Source organism: Meriones unguiculatus, chromosome 8 (assembly GCF_030254825.1).
Source record: "Meriones unguiculatus strain TT.TT164.6M chromosome 8, Bangor_MerUng_6.1, whole genome shotgun sequence".
Classification (NCBI taxonomy): domain Eukaryota; kingdom Metazoa; phylum Chordata; class Mammalia; order Rodentia; family Muridae; genus Meriones; species Meriones unguiculatus.
This window is the reverse complement of record NC_083356.1, coordinates 59562154-59583998: the sequence shown is the minus strand read 5'-3', so window position 1 is coordinate 59583998 and position 21845 is coordinate 59562154. Positions and strand designations below refer to the sequence as shown.

Genomic DNA, 21845 nt, shown 5'->3' with positions numbered 1-21845 from the left:
ACTTATGGACACCTGATTTTAGACAAAGAGGCCAAAACCATATAATGGAAAAAAGATAGCATCTTCAAAAAATGGTGCTGGTCTAATTGAATATCTACATATAGAAAAAATGCAAGTAGATCCATATTTATCACCCTGCACAAAACTAAAGTCCAAGTGGATCAAAGACCTCAATATAAAACCAGATACACTAAACCTGTTAGAAGAAAAAGTGGGGAAGAACCTTGAACTCATTGACACAGGAGACAACTTCCTGAACAGAATAGCAACAGTGCAGGCTCTGAGATCAACAATCAATAAATGGGACCTCATGAAACTGAAAAGTTTCTGTAAAGCAAAAGACACTGTTGTCTGAACAAAACGACAGCCTACAGATTGGGAAAGGATCTTCACCCACCCTATATATGACAGAGGGTTATTATCCAGAATTTATAAAGAACTTAAGTTAAACAGCAACAAATCAAGTAATCCAATTAAAAAATGGAAAACAGAACTAAACAGAATTCTCAATAGAGGAGTACCAAATGGCAGAGAAACACTTAAAGAAATGCTCAACATCCTTAGCCATCAGGGAAATGCAAATCAAAACAACCCTGAGATTTCACCTTATACCCATTAGAATGGCTAAGATCAAAAACTCAAGTGACAACACATGCTGGAGAGGATGTGGAAAAAGGGGAACCCTCCTCCATTGCTGGTGGGAATGTAAACTTGTACAACCACTTTGGAAATCAATCTGGTGCTTTCTCAGACAATTAGGAATAGTGCTACTTCAAGAGCCAGCTATACCACTCCTAGGGATATTTCCAAAACATGCTCAAGTATACAACCAGGACGTTTGCTCAGCCATGTTTGTGGCAGCTTTATTCATAATAGCCAGAACCTAGAAACAACCCAGATGTCCCTCAACGAAGGAATGGATACAGAAATTGTGATACATTTACACAATGGAATACTACTCAGCAATTAAAAAAGAGATCATGAAATTTGCAGGCAAATGGTGAGAATCTAGAGTGAGTGAGCTATCCCAGAAGCAGAAAGACACACATGGTATATACTCACTTATAAGTGGGTATTAGACATATAATATAGGATAATCATACTAATATCTGTACAAGTAAAGAAGCTAAGCAAGAAGGAGGACCCTGGGTAAGATGATCAATCCTCACTCAGAAAGACAAATGGGATAGACATAGGAAGAGGGGAAAAAAAGGGAACAGGAAAGGAGCCTACCACAGAGGGCCTCTGAAAGACTCTACCCAGCAGGATATTAAAGCAGATGCTGAGACTCATAGCCAAACTTTGGTCATAGTGCAGGGACTCTTATAAAAGAAGGGGGAGATAGAAGACCTGGAAGGGTCTGGAGCTTCACAAGGAGAACAACAGAAAAAAAAAATATCTGGTCCTAAGGGTCTTTTCTGAGACTTTTACTCCAACCAAGAACCATTCCTGGAGATAACCTAGAACCTCTGCATAGAGGTATCCTGTGGCAGCTCAGTTTCCAAGTGGGCCCCTAGTAAGGTTAGAAGGGGCTGTATCTGACATGAACTCAGGGGCTGGCTCTTTGATTACCTCTCCTTGAAGGGGGAGCAGTTTTAGCAGGCCACAGAGGAAGGCAGTCCTGATAAGATCTGATAGACTAGGGTCAACTGAAATGGGAGGAGGTCCTCCCCTATCAGTGGACTGTGTAAGGGGCATGAGAGGAGAAGAGGGATGGAGGGAGGGTGGTATTGGGAGGATAGGAGGGTAGGGCAGCAGCTGGGATACAAAGTTAATAAATTTTAATAAATAAAAAAAATCTTAAAAAAAAACTATTTTCTGGGCCTTCAAGTTTGGAGTCTTTTTTCTTCTTCTAGTTCTATTATTCTTAGGTTTGGTCTCTTCGCATTAACCAAAAATTCATGGATATTTTGTGTTATTTTTAGAGTTAACATTTTCTTTGACTGATGTATCGATTTCTTCAATCATATCTTCTACACCTGAGATTTTCTATTCTATCTCTTGTATTATATTATAGATGCTTGTGTCTGTAGTTCCTGTTCTCTTCCCAGGATTTTCTATCTCCAAGATTGCTTTGGTTTGTGTTTACTTTATTGCTTCCATTTCCATTTTTAGGTCCTGGGCAGTTTTAATTCATTATCTTTTCCCATTTATTTTTATTTTCCTGTATTTCTTTGAGAGATTTATTCAATTCCTTCACCTGTTTGGTTGCATTTTCCTGCAGTTCTTTTGTGATTGATTTTCTTCTTTTAAGACCTGTATCATTTTGTAACCTCAGATTTAAGACTGTATTTTTGCTTCCCGTGTGCTAAGATCAGGGCTTAGTGTGATAGGATAGCTGGGGTTATATGGCCCTGTGTTTTGTGGCTGGTTTTCTTAGGGACATCTAGCTGTTTGGTTGACTCTGTTATTAGCAGTCCTAGCGGTCTCTGATGGTAACAGTTCTCTGGGGGCTCTGCATAGAGTTAGGGGTCTCAGATGGCAAGAGTTAGGGGTCTCAGATAGCAGCAGTCCTATGGTTTTCCTGCAGCTCCCTGATCTGTGCTGGTCTCTAGGGCCTGAGATCACAGTAGGTCCTGGGAAATGGTGCAGGCCGAGGCACTGGGGTATAGGGCACACAGGAGAATTGGGGTGCATAGAAGAATTGGAACACAGAGGGCCCTGGGCAGACCTGGCCACTGTTGCTGGCAGGCTGTGGCAGGCCAGTAGATGGGGAGAGGGTAAGTTCTGATCCACCCTGGTCTCTAGGGCAGATGATGGGGGTGGGTCTCATGAAAAGGTGCAGGCTGGGGCAACTAATAATTCTTAATAATGGAAAGACAGGACTCCAGATCAAACTGTTAAATCCATTTCCACCTTTCCTAAATTGCTTATAGTCCTTGGCATGATTGGATTCTCTTACTTGCCCCTGCCAAATTAGGTCATTTTGAATCCTCCTGATCCTCATGACTTCTTAAAACCTCGAATCCTCAGTGTTACCCTTTGTAACTGAGATGCATGCTTTTGGATCCAAGTGAAATTATTTTGAGCATTGAGTTTTTAGCACAGAACTTCTGCAAGCAAATCTCAAAATAGCATCTTGTTTTGAAAAACACGTTCAGCTACTTAGGCCATCTCTTCTTGCCATGTTTGTTACTGTTTCATTAAATTCTGCTGTTCTAAAACTAAGATAGGCTTTTCGTCCAAAATATGAAAAATTTTTCTTTAGTGACCATGTTCTTTGTTTTAGTTTCAGGAACCCGGTTTTGAGAAACTCCATGATATGGATGTCTCATATCCAGGAATTTGTGTGCATTAAGACAAAGCTAAGCTTGATCATGTGTCTGTCCATGGGGAGCAGGTTCTGATTGGCTGAACACACACTAGCAGCGCTCACACAGCAAACTCTGGTGTTAACAGGGTTCCTAGTCTTCATTTTACAGATTCTGAGTGATCCCCTGGTGTGGTGACATTGGTATCACCTTGCTTGTAAGTGTTAAAAACAGGATCTAAGTTCACATTTAACTTCAGACCCCATCTTCTTTCTATTAAATTTTGTTTTTTCCATAGTACTTGTCCTACTGCCTAGTGGCAATTCATTATGTGTGATCATGCCTATCTCAGTTCTGTGTGAATTATAAAGTGCCAGACAACTCTTGCTGTTGTTGTAGTTAAAGTGGGATTTCATTTACACTTCCTACGGAACAATCAATAAACAATGATGACCATGGTTACGGGCCAAATCTTGTTCATATGTAACTTAACTTCTCATATGTTCATTTGAAATGTCTTTTTATTATTAATATAGTGCTCTCATTGAAGCATTAATCATGGCTTAATTTAAAATACATGTATTTTAAATTAAGGCAGAGTACCATCAGTGCTTAAAAACTCTCTGTGTGGTTCAGCTTGGGAAGTGTGTGTGTGTGTGTGTGTGTGTGTGTGTGTGCATAGTCTCTAATAAAAACTTAATAGGACTGTTCAATGTGTGTGCTTCACACCCTCATAAATCCAGAATCTATAAAATTTCAGTTGTATTTATTTTAGAAATCAGAATTAAGCTCACTAAAACTGCTCTTACTTGGGTCCTAGAATAAATTCTTTGAGTCATGACAAATCCTGTTGCTGTTTTTAAAATGAAGACTTAAGGATTAGAAAATATATAATTATCTTGATTTCAACAGAACCTTTTTGCAAATTCTTTAGGACTTTCAGTTAAAAAGAGAGGAAAATGCACATAAAACAAGACTAAGACTCCTAGTTTGAGAGCAGTTAAAATGTTGGCTCGAATGGAGAGTGTCCCCCAAGCTTCTGAGATCATTTCCTTTCCCTTGTAGTCCTTCTGTATTATTTTTCATTTGGGACCAAGTATTAATAAGAATTGGTAGAAGAGCCAAGTGAAGTCAAGTCAAGTAATACCTGGTTTAAATGCTAGGTGTGAGCCCATAAGATGAGTTGGTGGGTGAAATTCCTGCCCTGCAAACCTGATTGCCTCAGTTCAGTCCCCACACTCATAAGAGAAGGAGAGAGCCATCCCTCAAGGAAGGTTACCCTGACCTTCATTCTGACATGCCTTTAATTAATCCCAGGAGATGGAGGCAAGCAGATCTCTGAATGCATGGCCGGCCTGGTATAGAGTGAGTTTCAGATCCAGGCTTGTGGTGCATGCCCTTAATTCCAACACCCAGGAGACAGAGGCATGCATCACTCTGAGCTATGCTTAGGCAGTTCTGTTGAGTCAGGTTGTTGAGAGACAGTGCAGAGTTCAGTTTGTAGCAGTTCAGTTTGTGGAATTCAGAGGAAGTTTTACTGGGAGAGTTTTGCAGAGACAAGTTGAACAGAGAACAAGCTAGACACAGGTGAAGACAGAACAAGACAAAGAATGAAGAGGAACCAGAAGATAAGAAAAAAATGCTAGAGTTTGTTTGAGGCTAAGCAGAACTGAGAGAAGCCAGTTTGAATCAGTCAGCCAGGAGAGGAGTTTGAGCCAGAAGAGCTGAGTTGAACCTGCCAGCCAGCATTCAGAAAGAACTAGAAAGGGAGAGCTTATTCAGCAGTGAGTCTCAGAGGTTAATCTAGTCTAGGCCTAGATGAAATTGTACTGAGGCTAGAAGCCTCCAGGACTAGGCCTAGGTTAGCAGATGATTAATAAGTCTCAGAGTAGACAATTAAATCAGGAGAATAAAAGTTGCTTTAATACTCCACAGATGTTGATAAAACACATACATTGTCCACCAAAAACAACAGTAGTTTAAAATTTTAAATTTAAAAGTGAAATAAAAGGTTTCTTTTCCCTGTAACACAATGTTACAGGAATTTTCTTTGATTTCAAAGTTTGAAGTTCTTTGAACTTCAGTTTCTGTATTATTAAATAGATGATGACATTGACAGTCCAAACACTAAATGTGAAAAAGCACATCTTTAAATAACTATATCTTTCAAAATATGTTAAATGTTTAACCACTAAGACATAAATAGTAGTCTACTTCTGTTGTGGGGACCTGAAAAGATGGCTCAGTACTTAATAATATTGGCTGCTTTACCAGAGGACTGTGCTTTGATTTCCAGCATCCACATTACAACTCACAACAACAGTCCATATTCTTAAGTCCTTATAGGCACGCCAAGCACACAGGAAGTAGTGGATAAGTGGAAATGAATAACTGCTATGTTACTGAGCAGCAAATGTATAATGGCGTTCCCACGACTTCTTGTTATTCAGAAGGGCCTGAGACAAGCAGATTGCCACCAGCCAGGTGACTCCACCATAAATTACAGACTCTCGACATGTATTCTTTCTAGTTTTTCTCAGGAAATATAGCTGATTTCATTCTTATGCTTTAACAAAAGAAATGCAGTGGTCAATAAATCTAGGAATTAGGGCGAGAGAGACGGCTCGGGGGTTAAGAGTCCCTATTCTTGAAGAGGACTCGGCTTGTATCCCTAGCACCCAAACGGTAACTCACAACTCTCTGTAACTCCAGGTCCAGGCAATCTTATGCCATCTTCTGCTCTGACAGACACATGGTGCACACGCATGCAAACAGGCAACACGCTCACACGTAAAAAACAAAGCAACCATATTTACATATTTTTTAATGAAATGGAACTATTTGAGGGTTTTGAGGAGGCAGGGAAGGGGAAATGATGAAATTATATTATTACTTTTAAATATAGCAGAGTGAATGGAATTTTAGGTAAGAACTGGGAAATAGTAAGAGCTGGAGAGGACAGGGTCTCCACAAGGAGAGCAACAGAACAAGAAAATTTGAACACAGGGAACTTCCCAGAGACTCATACTCCAACCAAGTACCATGCATGGAGATAACCCAGAACCCCTGCACAGATGTAGCCCAGGGCAGCTCAGTGTCCAAGTGGGTTACATAATAATGGGGAGAGGGACTGCCTCTGACATAATCTGATTGGCCTGCTCTTTGATCATCTCCCCCTGAGGGGGGAGCAGCCTTACCAGGCCACAGAAGATGACAATGCAGCCACTCCTGATGAGATCTGATAGACTAAGATCAGAAAGGAGAGGAGGACCTCCCCTATCAGTGGACTTGGGGAGGGGCATACATGCAGAAAGGGGAGGGAGGGTGGGACCAGGAGGGGAGGAGGGAGGGGCTTATGGGGGGATACAAAATGAATAAAGTGTAATTAATAAAACATTTTTAAAAAAAAGAATTGGAAAAAATAAAAAAATAATTAGTAAAAAAATATATTATTAAAAAGCTAAACTGAATAAATTAAGCTCATTTAAAACATTGCACCCATATTACAGAGGCAAATACAGTCTCCCTTCATGGAAGTTCTGAGGCAGTAATTTCAGTTTCTGGTGATCAAACCCCTTACATAAATATTATGTGGCATTTGTGTGCTACCTTGTTCAATAAATAATGGTGAGGGGAAAATGACATTTTCACTATAGACGCAGTTTCCAAACTTATTTTTCCACATGTTCCAGTGGTGTGTGTGAACACATATTTACATGTGGATGTGTGTGTGTATGTATGTGTGTGTGTGTATGTATGTGTATGTGTGTGTGTGTGTGTACATATGCAAATATGCATGAAATGAGATGGAACAAGGACTTTGGTCTGTCTTCTGTACAAGAGCTGTAATCCCTACCCCCGTTTCCAGTCTCTGATAAACAGAACTTATTATTGCACTCATTTAATTGGTTACTTCCTGGGATCTTTACAGCTAATGCTCGAGATGTAAGTAGTCTGCTCCAGCGCTAACATCACACCTCGAGTCTGCTGGGAATATCACAAACTGAAATCCAAAATGAAACAGTTTTACAAGAAAACAAATGATAGTGTCATCTGTTAGCTGATGGCATGCCCAAACATAGAAAACACAGAACTTAAAAACTCAGAAATTATGGGGATAGAACTTCTTAGACATGAAATTATTATAAAGAACTTAAAGTTTATAAAAACATCGTTGAAATCTATATTTCTGCCAAGGTTGTTTTTTTTTTAGAAAATTACACATATGAATATATTTGCATAAATACGACCAAAGAATTATTGGTTTTAGGTAACTTCCAATATGGTTTATAAGCTTGGGTATTTTTAAATTCTCATTCTCTTCATTAAAATAATTATGGCAGCGATGCATATCATTAGATTCCCTTAGATGTTTCAAATCTGTTATGCAGATAGAAAACAGCAAACAAACAAACAAGACCCTGTATTTCTCGTTATTTGGCTTGAGGCCAAGGCGATGATTCCTTAGATGTTTCAAATCTGTTATGCATATAGAAGACAGCAAATAAACAAGCAAACCAAATCCTGTATTTCTCATTATTTAGCTTAAGGCAATGTGATGAGAGAAATATATACATGTGAACTCTGTGTAATATTTTCTGGGCTTCATGCTGAAGGGTTATTTCTAGTGTTATGGGGTCAAGAGCTTAATGATTCCTATGAAAGAATATAACAACTATTATATCTACACCCAAGAAAAGGGAGGAATTTTTTCTGTAGACGTTATGTAATTTGGACCCACCGCTGATATGTTTAAATTGTAACAGCTACTGTCTTTTTTAGACAGGTGAGCTGACTTTTAACAGCAGTGAGTGAATGTGTCCCAGTGGGCCAATGTAGAGCTTGTATGTGAGATATGCTTAATGATTAGTTGATTCTGTGTTGGCCAGGATTCCCTTAAGAAAGCAAAAAGTAACTTTAAGGATTTAAGCAAGAAGTAACTTCACAAAAAGAATTATGTGCCCACAGAGTATAAAAGGGCTGAAAATGGAGGGTAGAGAGAACTGTTGCTGCTTTTCAAAAGACCAGGAAGTGCCAGGACAGGCAAGAAGTCTTGGCAGGGTTCTTGGCTGCCACAGCATTGATGAGAAAGATTAGCACAGACTTCAGGGAACCCTCCAAAGATTTGCAATCTGTACCTGTTCTGCCTTTGTCATTAAAAGAGGAAAGCAGTGGTTTCCTGTGGTCTCCTTTCAAAGATCTTCAAAGTACCTTTTCTTGGTGGAAACGAAAGGCAAGCTTCACTTCCAGGAGAATTTAGGAAAATATGGACTTTGTGCCTCTAAACCCTTCAGGCCGTTTTGAGTCCATTCAGTGAGGCCCGTACACCCATTGCCGTGATTCAAAGAGTACACTGGATAGCGCAGAGCTTGTATGCGGTTCTGTGCTTTTTCTCAACGGCAATGGCTTGAGCAATGTTGAAAGAACATTGAATAAACATTCTAAATGTTTGCATGTTTGTTCTTATCCTGCTCCTTAACTGCAGAGAAGAAACTCTTCATTTTGAGTGATTTCCACGATGATATTCTTAACAAAACATAATTCGAAAATTTGACTGTTTCTTCCTGTGGGGAAAGAGATCTGTGCAACACACAACTGGAGAGCAAGTTCCCTAGCAGCCGCCAGGAGCGCAGCCCTCAGCAGCCCACTGCCTTTCTGAGCATTCTGGTAGCAAGCAGCTCCTGTTAAAGGGGCAGCAGGCAAGGGTATCTCAAGGTTTTCCCTCAGCTGGCTTTAGAACATGGCCAAACTGTTTCTTAAGGTATGTGCTGGTTATTATTCCTGTCGGAAATCAATCTATCAGTGGGAGATGTGCCTGAGGAAAACAAAACCAACCAACCACACAAAACACACGGCCCACCTTGGGATGGCAGATTACTTCTTATTGACATTCAGCTGTGGAAATCTGTTTTTGATTTCCTCTATAGATAAAAGTAGTGAAAACAATTGTAATTCTAAAACTCATCACAGGAGATAGTCTGCCTGAAGGTTTTTAGTTGACAGCACATCTCGTTTAGCACATTATAGCCACACTATTATTACTTCAACATTTTTCTATATAAAAATTATTAATGAACTGTTTTACTTTAAAAACCAAATCTAAAATTCAGTAGATTTGATATTTTTTATTGGATACTTCTATGAAGATAATGATTTCTTTTAAATTATTTTATTACATTGATTATCTATTTATTTGTGTGTGTGTGTGTGTGTGTGTGTGTGTGTGTGTGTGTGTGTGCACGTGTGTGCACATGCCTTGAAGCATGTGTCAGGGGCTAGAGGGTGACATACACTGGTCACTTCTCTCCTGTCATGTCGGCTCCAGGGACCAAACTTTGCTCATGCTTAGCAGCAAGTGTCTTTTTCCACTGAGTCTAACAACCAGACTGCAAGGTCCTTCACTGTATAGTTCAATAACATATATCGGCTGTTCTCAACTCATGGTTCATGGCTTCTTTGGGGGTTGAACATTCCCTTAACAGGGTCCATCAGCAAACACAGATATTTACATTATGATCAATAACAGTAGCAAAATTACAGTTATGAAGTAGAAACAATTTTACGGCTGGGGGTCACGCAACGTGAGGAGGAACTGCATTAAAGAGTCACAGCATTAGGAAAGTTGAGACCCACTGTCCTAGCAGTATTTTGATTTTCCATTAATCCCCTGATCGAAAATTTGACTGTTCCTTCCTGTAGGCTAATGCAAAGAATCCTGTTATAAATATAGTTATGCAAGTGACTGTCTCTACTTTCGGTTCTTTTAGTTAATCTCTAAGGTTTTGAAGAGCTACCATACTCTCTCGCACCAGAAATCTAAATTTTCATACCCTTCCCAATACTTTATTCTGTATGCTGCTGTTTCTATATTGAGGCTGCTATGTGCATGAAACAGTGTGAATCAGGCTTTATTTTTTTAATAATATCTTTATTAATTCTTCGAGAATTTTGTGTATCCATATACTATATTTTACCCAGAGGAAGTCCTTAACTTTTATATTATGTTTACTGTAGCTGTAAACAAATATCAGGCGAGAAGCAGCTTAGGGGAAAAGGTCTTATTTTGAATTACACCTTACGGGAGGAGGCACGGTATCAGGAGCAGGAAGGGGCTGGCCACCTTGTGTCTGTAGTCAGGAAGCAGAGAACTGACAGGAAGTGGAACTGGGCTGACAAATGTCAAAGGCCAACCACCAGGGACTCAGTTTCCTCCAGTAAGGCTCTGTATCTGGAAGGTTCCATAGGCTTTCAGAACAGTGCCACCAGCTGGGCACCAATTTTTCTAACACATGAGCCTGTGAGAGATATTTGACACCCAACTCACAGCAGCTATGATCTAATTACACCCACTCATGCCATAGACAACTGCAACCCAGAGAATTCACACCACTCCTGACTCCTCCTCCAGAGGTCCTCCCAGACAATCAGAGGGTTCTGAAAGTGTACTGCAAGATAGGCAAACCAGAAACTTTCCTCTCTATTTCGTGTATCACCTTCTCTTGGTTTATGGCTAAATGTTTGTAACTTCTCAACACATAGCAATAAATAAATAAGAGAAATATAAATCTATAAATGAAAGACCTATAAAATATTGTATCATATAAAGGCTTCATTGGAAAAAAGAGCAACTATTTTCTCCACACGTAGTGCACAAAAGTTGACTAAAAAATGGTTGAACTTTTCCCACTCAGCATTGGATTGGCAAACACATGGAGATCTGCTAATGTATGATGTGTAAGAATTTGGAGGAAGTTGCTGGGTATGAGAGTGTGAGATCTATTAGTGGGTAGACAGTGACTATTGCTGTGTCATTTTTTATTCATGTGAAGAGATTTGGGCTTGATTTTCAGAGTTTAAAATTTCCAAAATATTTGGGGTTTAGAGGCAACGTAGATTGTAAATGTTTGAAAGTGTGCCTAAAACCAATGGCAGAAAAAGAGTTGCTTGTCTAAACACCAGTCACAGAACCCTTCCTTCCTCGCTGCAATTGGTCACAATACAGAAATAGTCACAGCACATCCCTGAACATCTTGAAGTGGAATAAAGTGGTTATTTTGTTATCAGGAGTGATTGTAACAGCCTCACAATCTCAAAGACATGACCACTGGCAACGGCAGCAGTAGAGCAGCAGTGAGGTGAGATGTGAGAATTAGAACACGCTACACAGAAACAGCTTCTTCAAGCAAAGGAAATTCTAATGTCACAAATTTAGCTACAATATACCCCATTCCCCCCCCATTATAAAGCATATCAGACACCTTTCACCATTATATTCAGCTGGACCTAGTCTTCAAACTACAAAAAAAAGCTGATAAATGATCATTTCTGTAGGGATTTATTCCGTTGCAGATAGATGGGACACACACAACACATAATCTGGTGAAACTGTGACTTAAAAACACTGGATATGAGCAAATATTTGTGAGCAAAATTTAGAGAGTTCTAATTTTTACAACTTCTGGAGTTTTACTTTGGCACTGGACACCGAGTGTTCTTCCTTACAGGTATCACATCGTTCCTGTTTTTAAAATGCTCTCGTCACTGTTTAGTTCCATCCTTCCTGGTAGGATGAAACACAATAGAACGTTTCCTTATGAACATCAGACATGTGTTGCTCGAAGAGTCTGAGGCTGAGAAGTCCAAGATGAATGTGCTGGCAGGTTTTCTTGGCTCATTACCGGCTCTTATCTCTCCTGTCTTCCCGTGTGGAAGAGTGGGAGATACTCTGGAAGCCTTTTGGTTGTAAACCCTATTTTCATTCAGAAATAGTCTTCACTCGTCTAGTTATTATCCAGTAGCTTCACCTTCATATCCCATCTCTCTGGAGACTATAGCACAAGCCCTGACCCTCTGTGATGTTGCTACTGTTTGGGAAATAACTACATTTGATGGTGTAACCCACACATATAATCAATATAGCGTATCAACTACTTGAATTCTGGCTTTGGGCAACGGCAACTCCAAACCCAAGTTCAGTATTAAAAAAAAAAAATGTGAAAGGAATTTCTGGGTGAGGTTCCTGTGTAGTTAAATTCTTATAAATATATTTGATCTATGATGATGTTCTTATTTTCTAGATAATTAAGGGAATGACTCATAATATGTGAATATTTGTACAAAAAAGAGAGGATTCTTTTATTTTTGAGAGTATCATGGTCTAGCTTGGGGAATGGCAACTGTCCCTCATGGCCCTTCCGTACATGAAGTTCATGGTTGAATTTCATAAGAAGAGTTGCACCTGAGACCAGTTGGTATTTTTAAAAATTGATTTGTTCTAAGCAGCTCAGTTTCTATGAATAAGAAAGTACATTTTGTTCTTGTCCCTCAGTTTCTGTAAGTGTTCCTTGTTGACAGATGTGTTTTCTATTTTTAGGCAGAAATATGTGAATCTCAGTCTCACTCTTAGAACATTTAGAAATCAAAGTTGAATTGAATATCTTCAAGCCTCCTGAAAGTCCACGAGGACCTCAGAAACGTTAAATAGCAAGCCCTCTCCCCACAATGAGGGCAGCATTTGACTACTAATTAGCCAGACCTAATTCTGAAAAACCCCAAAGCAGAAATGTGATGGGAGTCCATTTGTTGTTGTATCTTCCTGAGAGAGGATTCAGTGGGTTTTTTTTTCTCTTTTTTTTTTTTTTCACATGTGCAAGAAATAAAACAGACAGCTCAGACAGCTCTTCCAAGAGAAAGAGGTAACCAGAGATTGGGATTGCATTCAGTTTTCTCTTAATGGTTGTTATGATAGTACGTTCTTGATTTCCTTAAGTCTCCAGTTTCTGTTGTCCTGAGTGGGATTAAAATAGTGAGTCAACTTGATGAGACTGTGAGTTTTATTGGGGTTACTTATACAAATATGGATGAGGAGTTATTTACAGAAGCAGAAATGACTCAAAGACAGCTGCATCACCAAAGCCCAGCCCAGCACAGGTCACCAAACTGGAAATCTGAGCACTGCACAGCCTGGATGAAGCTTACAAGCAGAGAGTGTCCCTTCCTGGTGACTCAGTCAGATGGATTTTCCTCTAGGCATCTTAGCTAGTCTCTGATTCTTTCAGGCGGCTTGACTTGTGTTAGTCTCTTCTAGACTACTTGTCTGGTTTCTGTTTCTTGCAGGTAATTCTGCTGGTCTCAGCCTTTTTAAGGCAGCTCCTCTTGTCCAATCATGATTCCTAACAGTCTTTACTGCTTAAATACTATTTGGGAGGGAGGAGCCTAATAAATATTTTCAGTTTTAGGAAATTCCTGAAACTATTTGAGTTGTTTACTTCCAGTTTTATGGAGGATCTTGTTGCTTTACTTATCCATAAATATCCTGTCTCATTTGTTCAACCATGTTAGGAGAAGCTTTATTCATAATAGCCAGGATCTGGAAACAACCCAGATGTCCCTCAGCTGAGGAATGGATACAGAAATTGTGGTATATTTACACAATGGAATACTATTCAGCAATTAAAAACAAGGAAATCATGAAATTTGCAGGCAAATGGTGGAATCTAGAAAAGATCATCCTGAGTCAGATATCTCAGAAGCAGAAAGACACACATGGTATATACTCACTTATAAGTGGATATTAGACATATAATATAGGATAAACATACTAAAATCTGTACACCTAAAGAAGCTAAGAAAGAAGGAGGTCCCTGGGTAAGATGATCAACCCTCACTCAGACAGACAGACAGGATGAACATCAGAAGAGGGAGAAAAGAGGCAACAGGATAGGAGCCTACCACAGAGGACCTCTGAAAGACTCTACCCAGCAGTGTATCAAAGCAGATGCTGAGACTCTTAACCAAACTTTGGGCAGAGTGCAGGAAATCCTATGAAAGAAGGGGGAGATAGTGGGGCATGGAAATGTCAGGAGTTCCACAAGGAGAGCAACAAAACCAAAATATCTGGGCACAGGAGTCTTCTCTGAGACTGATACTCCAGCCAAGGACCATTCATGGATATAACCTAGAAACCCTGCTCAAATGTAGCCCATGTCAGCTCAGTATCTAAGTAGGCATCCTAGTAAGGGGAGTAGGGACTATCTCTGACATGAACTCAGTCGTTGGTTCTTTGACCCCCTCCGAAGGGGGAACAGCCTTACAAGGCCACAAAGGAAGACAATGCAGCCAGTCCTGATGAGTTCTGATAAGCTAAGGTCAGATGGAAGGGGAGAAGGACCTCCCCAATCAGTGGACTTGGAGAGGGGCTTGGGAGGAGATGAGGAAGGGAGGGTGGGACTAGAAGGGAATAAGGGAGGGGGCTACAGCTAGGATACAAAATAAATAAACTGTTATTAATATAAAAAATAAAAATGTAATTAAAAACTGTCCTGTGTCTCAATGTGCTTCTCTCCAAGATGGAAGGTTTTATCCCTGAAAGAAATGGCCATACAGCACTCCACCCTTTCCAACAGTCTTTACGTTCTCTCTACCCTGCCTGCTATCCCTGGAAGAGCTGACCTACAAGTCTAATAATCCTATAATTCTAGTGAGGTGTTGAACTTCTGTGTCCTTTTACTTGTCTTTTTGTTTCCAGAGCACGGGTGGTGATCCTAGGTATTTCTTTTTCTGTAAAACACTAGTGAGGAGAATTCTGTCTTATTTTAATGATCCATGTCAAGTTTATCTTAAAAACTTTTAATTGATACATATGAGCACCTGTTTCAGTACAAGTTGTGACAGGCTTCATTCCACTGTGGGAAGATGAGTGTCTACCTGACTCACATGGTGTTTGTTAGTTTGTTTTGCATTATCTTGCTTGTTAACTCACCCATGTAACATCAGGCATGTGGGATTTGTAATGAAGGTGAATGGTTAACGCAGAGATTCTTTGTTTGTTTGTTTTTTAATTTCTCATGCAAGAATGATTGGAGGTAGTGTACAAATAATAATGGAGCCCAATATTAGCATCTTTGTGCAGATATCATTATGGGCAGATCCACTGGGCTGTCTTTGTTCCTGCAAGCCAGAGGGTGTCCAGCCTGTTTACACCTGCTTCATCATTAAGATCTCATTAGACAACCCCCCTGCAGAGGCAGTGCTGGCTCCTTCCTCGAATTGCAAATCTTTCTGCTGTTCCTTGTCTCTGATCTTCAATCATTGTTGAGCTTCTGATCTTCAGGGAAAGAGAGCTAGGCAGTATCCCTTGATTGCACTGTGTGTATACAAAGGTCATATGTCCTCCACCTTGGTTTTCTCAAGAGCTATACTTTCCAAAGCAAGTTCCCCTTCTAGGGAAGTCTCCTGCAGATTAATCCTATTGCAGGCATTTACTGAATAAAGCAGCTATAATTATGCCTCCCTGAGACATCATTTTTATAGCAACAACAGATGTGATGAGAGATATTTACAAAGATAATCTTGAAACTTCCACCCTTATTAAAATATATTTGTTCTCAATATTGTCATTTAAAATGAAATATTTCTAAGAATATTTTTCTTCTCATATGAAAGACAATCAAATTTTCCACATCCAATAAAATAATTTTTTAGTCATTTTTAAAACAACATGATAATGAATAAGAAAATAGTACTTATTGGTGTCAGAAAGTTGTCTAAGCTTACTTTTGCCATCTGTGCAGAAATTAAATTTGATTGTATGAACTATTTTTATTTAAAATTTTGCATATGTTCCATTCTACCTTTTATTAATACTTATATCTCTGTTAGGCAAAAACAATTTATAAATATGTATTTTTAATGTCCACGTGGCTTTGGAAATAAGTACAATATTTACTGATACCCATTATTGGTCTATCTAACAATGATAGGTGTGAGGTAAGTAAACCCTGATGTCCAAGCAGTCTGGAAAATAACTCCCTTTCCAGCAGAGCGGTTTGTCAGACATTGCTCTAGAATTTTTGTTAGAGGGCGTATGATGCCACGAAAAGAATGAACAAATAGGTGCATTCAGAAAGTGAGTATTTTGCATCAAGCAGGTGTTGAACAAAATGACTGTCCAACACAATCAGTGTGAATGTGCTCCTTCAGACTGTGCGTGAAATGAACATGATGGTTGTCACTAATGAGTCCTGTAGTCATTGCTTTTTTCCAAATGTTTGTGAGGTGACCTTTCCCAGTGTTCTATTCAATTTGAACGGAAGACTTTCTAACCTCTGCTTAATATGTGTAATACCCGTTATGACCCTAACTAATGTTTTAAAGCAATGCTTTTCTGCACTGACTATGAATGGACTCTGGGAACAGTAATGAAGTTGGAGATTAGTAGTGTAGATGGCATGCTGCAGACTCATGATGGACTCTAACTTTAGGATACTTTTCCTACCATTTTAATTTTAGTTTAAAACCAGAGCACTGTGAGCCTCTGTAAACAAAGTAATCGATCAGTCGCTACCAGCAGTTCTTGTGAGAGGGCAGAATAATTTGATGGATTCCGGACAATAGAAAAAAAAATGGATCAAGCAAGGCTCACTTAACAAGGCCTTGGATGCTGACATGATATGATAATCTCCTGGCTCTAGACTCATTTTAATTATCACAGATTTGGGCCTAATGCATATACATTCTTTAACTTACTGGAAAGATCCATTCATTGATAAACACCTCCCTTTGATATTCTGTATGTTTTTGTGTATCCAAAGGCTAAAACTAAAAAGAATATAGTCATACATCGTAAGACTAGGTTACTAGTCCCAAATTGAAAATGATATTTTCCTATGACATTGAGACTTCAGTGGATATCAACTGCTTCCAATACTAGAAACAATTATGGAAAGTGTCTTTGAGGAAGAAGGTAAAGTTAGAGGTCTGAAATGTGCCTTTTCCATTAGTATTAATCGCCTGTGAAGCTCTTGATAAAGCTGAGAGATCCATAGAGTAAGAAGTATATACTTGGCCATTTGTTGATTATCAGCCAAGTGTTTGTCTGTAAGGAAAATGTGCCACATCCCTTTGAAAGTCAGCTCTATCCAACTGTAGACTGACAAAGGAGGAAAGCAGAACCATGGATGTTGCTTCAATTCATCTAAAGATTGTAATGAGAAGACTGTCAGCTGATATGGCAGAAAATCTCCAAAGTTAGGAACCTTTAAGCACTGCAGAAAAACTGTGTATTCCTGTTTCTCTGGCAATCATGTTGACTTTCTGAATAGTATGAACACCAACAATAGCTGAGAACTCTACAAAGAAAGCATTGAGCATGAGCCTTGGTCGGGACCTGCAGCCAACTAGCGTGGTGGTAATACTGTGAAACAAAGGGAGGAGGAAGCTGGGACACGTCATTTGACTCTAGGTACAACAGGGAAGGCTGCTCAGTAGCAAGAAAGAATCAACATCTAGTTTTATATTGTGTTCTATTTTATGAATATAAATATATTTAAGTTATATTTTATTAGAATTTGTTTAGATAATTTCAGGATAAAAAATAATAATTCTTGACAGCAGTGAAAAATGCTTTATATTTAATACTGTAGTGAGGGGTCTGAAGAGATGGTCTAGGGCTTAAAAGCACTGGCTGCTTTCCCAAAGGACCAAGGTGCAATTCCCAGCACTTGCCTATTGGCTAACTGTCCATAACTCCAGGGAGTCTTCTGCCCTCTTCTGTCCTCCCTGGGTACTGCATGTCTGTGGTGCACAGACACACATGCAGAAGAAACAGCAATGCACATAAAATAAAAGCTAATCTTCAGAGGGCAAAAGAAAAGATGGTGAGAGGCTACACACTGCTTGGATGAGAATGTGTTGGGACCCTGCCTATGCTGATGGTAACCATGTGATCTGTGCAAAATGTTGAAAATCTCATGGCCACTAACTTTACTTATGCTGTAAAGCAAGAGAATGGATGGAACTAATTTATAAGTTGTTATAATTAAAGGAGATCATGCATAGAGTGCTGAGCATAACAGGGAGTCAGATGTCCCTAAAACAAAGAATATAAGAGGAACTGAAACACTTCAGAGAAGCCCATGATTATGCAAGATGGCCATGGAGAGCCAAGCCTGTCTTTTACATAACGTGCCCAGCTGCTTATGTAAGGCTCTGTTGATGTGGCTGCACACTCGCTCTTCTGTCTCTTTGCTTCACCACTAAATGTTCTTTCTAGCTCACTGTTTCCTAACAGCTAGGCTGATCTCTCCTTCCATAGCTCCAGGTCAAAACTTGTTCTCATCAACCAAGACTGAGCAACTCAATTCCCTCATTAATTTTGTAACCTTGAAGGTATTTAAGCAGTCAGAAAATACCCACCTGCAGGTTTTTCTATTTGTGTGTTCTTATATGAATGCAATCCTCCCTCTTCTTTTCACACATATTGCACAAAAACTCCAATTCCCTCTTCCCCTTGGTGTTTTCTCTAATTGTAGTTAATGAGACATTTTCTATATTGAGTTGTTCCAATTAATTAAAATTTCCTTCTTTTTCTAATAATGGAGTCATGACCCATTACCTGAAGAACAGATCAATAGAATTTGAAGAGACCTTTCCTTTTTGTGATACTCCTCAAGGCCACTTCAGTTTCTTTATGTCCTTATTAGCGTAGCTGAGGCGTCGGAAATAGCACCCTGCACCAATGTGAGTTAATGCTTATTTAAAATGAGATTTTAATGACATAAAGCACAGAATTAAGGTTTCTGTTGTCCATTAAGACTATGGATCTCCCTTACAATTCTGCTAAAGAAAAGCATAACTGAGAGCCAACTCAAGCAAGCAGAGCCTCCTAGACACGTTTATGTGAGCCATATCTGAAAATTAAGAGAAAGCATCTCTGGAATTCTTCCTTCTTTGGGAGAACAACTTTGTGGCAAGGCTGTGGCTAAGAGGGAGAGATTAAACATTCCCCTAGATTCTGTTTGATGCATGCATCACATAGACGCTTTGGCATCAAAATGAGTTTTGAGGCTCAGCATTCACTCTCTTTCCACAGGTAACCAAGGAAGAACCTAGCATGCAGGTAGAATAAGTTTTTAGAGTCACAAGTGAGAACTGTAGCCGAGGTGGTGATCAGATTCCACTCAAATTGCTGTCAAAATCATCTGTTCTGAAGTAGAATCTTTGTTCTGACTATATTTTAGAGGCATAACTATATATTAATAGTAAAATTATATATATTTATATAGAAGAAAATATACTAATGCATATTATATATTAATAAAGAAAAATTAACAGGGAATAATGACAATATATACTATTCCAATTAGTAGTCTATCTAATAATGATGGTTGTAAGTAAAATAAATCCTGTGACCCAAACAGCCTGGAAAATTCCTTCCCAGTAGAGCAGTTTGTCACACCATGCTCCAGAATTAGAATTTATAATTAAGAAATTATATATGTATATATAGTGTTATATAATAAATAAAACATGAAGGAATGATTTGAAGATAGTTAACTCATAATGAAAATTGAACACATATCAGCGAATTAACAAATCCTGCCCCGTTCTGTGGTTATTAACCTAGTGACGTGTATTTTTAGTTCAGTTGCACGTATTTAATACTTATTTGTTCTGTCGTTCTGGTTCTGTTGTTAGTCTGCTTTTAGCAAGGGCTTCATGTACTCGGGCTGGCTTCACATTCACTACATATGTGAAGATGATCCTTAAACTCCATCCTCACTCCTTAGCCACCTATGCCTGCATGAACATGCCCGAGTCATCCACAGTGGCTTGCCATCACATCTAACTGGCTTTGAATTCTGCCTTTATAATTGGATAAGATTGTCTGTTGTTTGTTTATTGGTTGGTTGGTTTTAATTTCTGTACTTAAAAGAAGTCATCTCACCATCCTGTACTTCATTTTCCTCATGTGGACAGTGGAGACGCCAGTCACTTCATGGAATTGCAATAAATTTTTTGTGAATATTTATATATAATTTAAAAATACTATTTTTGTTTATGATTTGAAAATGTCGGATGTTTGTACAGTGTGTCTCAGTTTTATCCCTACCCACTCCCCCAACCACTTCCCCAGGGTTACCTCAAATATATCGTATGCCCCTTCCAACTTTATGTCTTTATGTATTTATTTTATTTTTAACACACTGAATCCATTTCCTGCTGCCAAAATGCACCCAGTTATGTAACATGTAATTTCTGGTCCATTCTTAAAGAGGCCAGTCTGGTAACTAGACCCATACAGCTTTTTGCATTAGTAAGCTATCGCTGCATTATAAACCCGCTCAAAAGCAAACAGCCTAAAAGAACAGGGACCAATCTCCAAATTCTTTATGTCAGCAGCATAGGTTATTCATAGGTTATTCAGGGTTATTCACTAGCTCTCCTCTACGTTCCCACCCATTCAAAAGAATGAGTTTTTGTTTGTTTGTTTGTTTGTTTGTTTGTTTTATTTGTGTTTTTCCCTTATTTACGCTGATATCCAAAACATTGAATTGTAGTCAGTTTGGTGGAAACTTGAGCCAGTCAGATGTAATCTATTTGCATTTGACATCTTCAGCTTGGATGCTGCCTGATACAAAATCTATTTGTTGTGAAGTCTGAAAATATTTCTCATACAAGCTGGTTGGATGCTGATAGTCCCATCTATATTTTAATCACCTTCTTTCTAAATTCCCCTAAGCTTCTTGGTGTCTGTTACATTCACTCTTCAGTTAGCACTGGTGTTTCCTGTATTGCAACACCAAAGACTTGCTTACATCCGTTTGTCTTTACATCTTTAAATCCCAGTTAACCATTATTAACATTAACTATAGCTTACATAAATGGTTCTTCAGAATTGGGCCACGATTCTTAATTGAAGAAAAAGTGGCAGCAATTGTTCTTAGGTTAAAATTTTTCTTGACTTTTATGTCTGCTTCATTTTTAGTATAACTTTAGTCTTCTTGCATTTATATTGCATATATATTGGGACATAAACTGTCAAGAGAAGCCAGAGCATAACACCAATACTTTGTTTGAGTATTTTATTATATATTCTAGTTTCTTACTGCAATAGTTTGTCATTCATAAGACATTTGGGCATGAACACTGTTCATTCAAGCTCTTCGATGTTTTATAACGGGATGGCCTGTCAACTGCCCTAATTTCCATTTGATACAACATAAAGAAAAGTTCACAACATCTACATTCTGTCAATGTCCTAAGCATAGCCACTCAGATAACTTCTAAAAGATGAAGTCTTTCTGATCAGCCTCTTCTAAACTTTCACCATAATCTCCCTTCAGTTCCTTTTCATATTCATGTTTCCAGTTTCTTCCACTCATTGCCCAATACAAAGCAATTTTCATGTTTGGCGTCAGGGTGGGGTGGTGGGGTGAGGGTGCTATATCTGCTGTAGCAGAAATTACTTTGTACCAGTCTTTTTATTGAGCTATTTAGGTTGCTGTCACAAATTTCTGGGTCCTTTATGAAAACAGAAATTGTTACAGTATGGAGACTGGGAATTTAAGATCAAGACACCAGTTGATTTGCTTTTTAATGAAAACTGTGCTTAATAGATGGCGTATTAAAGAAGGAGTAGATAGCTCCCAAATGCTTTGTTAAGGCCTTTCTTACACATTATGTCAAATGGTTAAAATCACTGATAAGGATAAAACTATAATCAGTAAAGAGGAAGACAGAATGCTTAGGGTGAAGCCCATGAGTCTGTATTTAAATACAAAATTCTTATTTGTACCAAAGTTAGAAAACCAC

At 38.9% G+C, this 21845-nt stretch overlaps 1 protein-coding gene and 1 long non-coding RNA gene across 7 annotated transcripts in view; one reads left to right on the top strand and one right to left on the bottom strand.

Annotated features, from left to right (window-relative positions):
• Window positions 1-21845, top strand: part of Oxr1 (oxidation resistance 1) — a 423086-nt gene that overhangs the window by 230644 nt on the left and 170597 nt on the right. The window lies entirely within an intron of this gene.
• LOC132655831 (uncharacterized) overlaps window positions 1-21845 on the bottom strand; it is a 63015-nt gene that overhangs the window by 3560 nt on the left and 37610 nt on the right. The gene's annotated exons all lie outside the window — the stretch shown is intronic.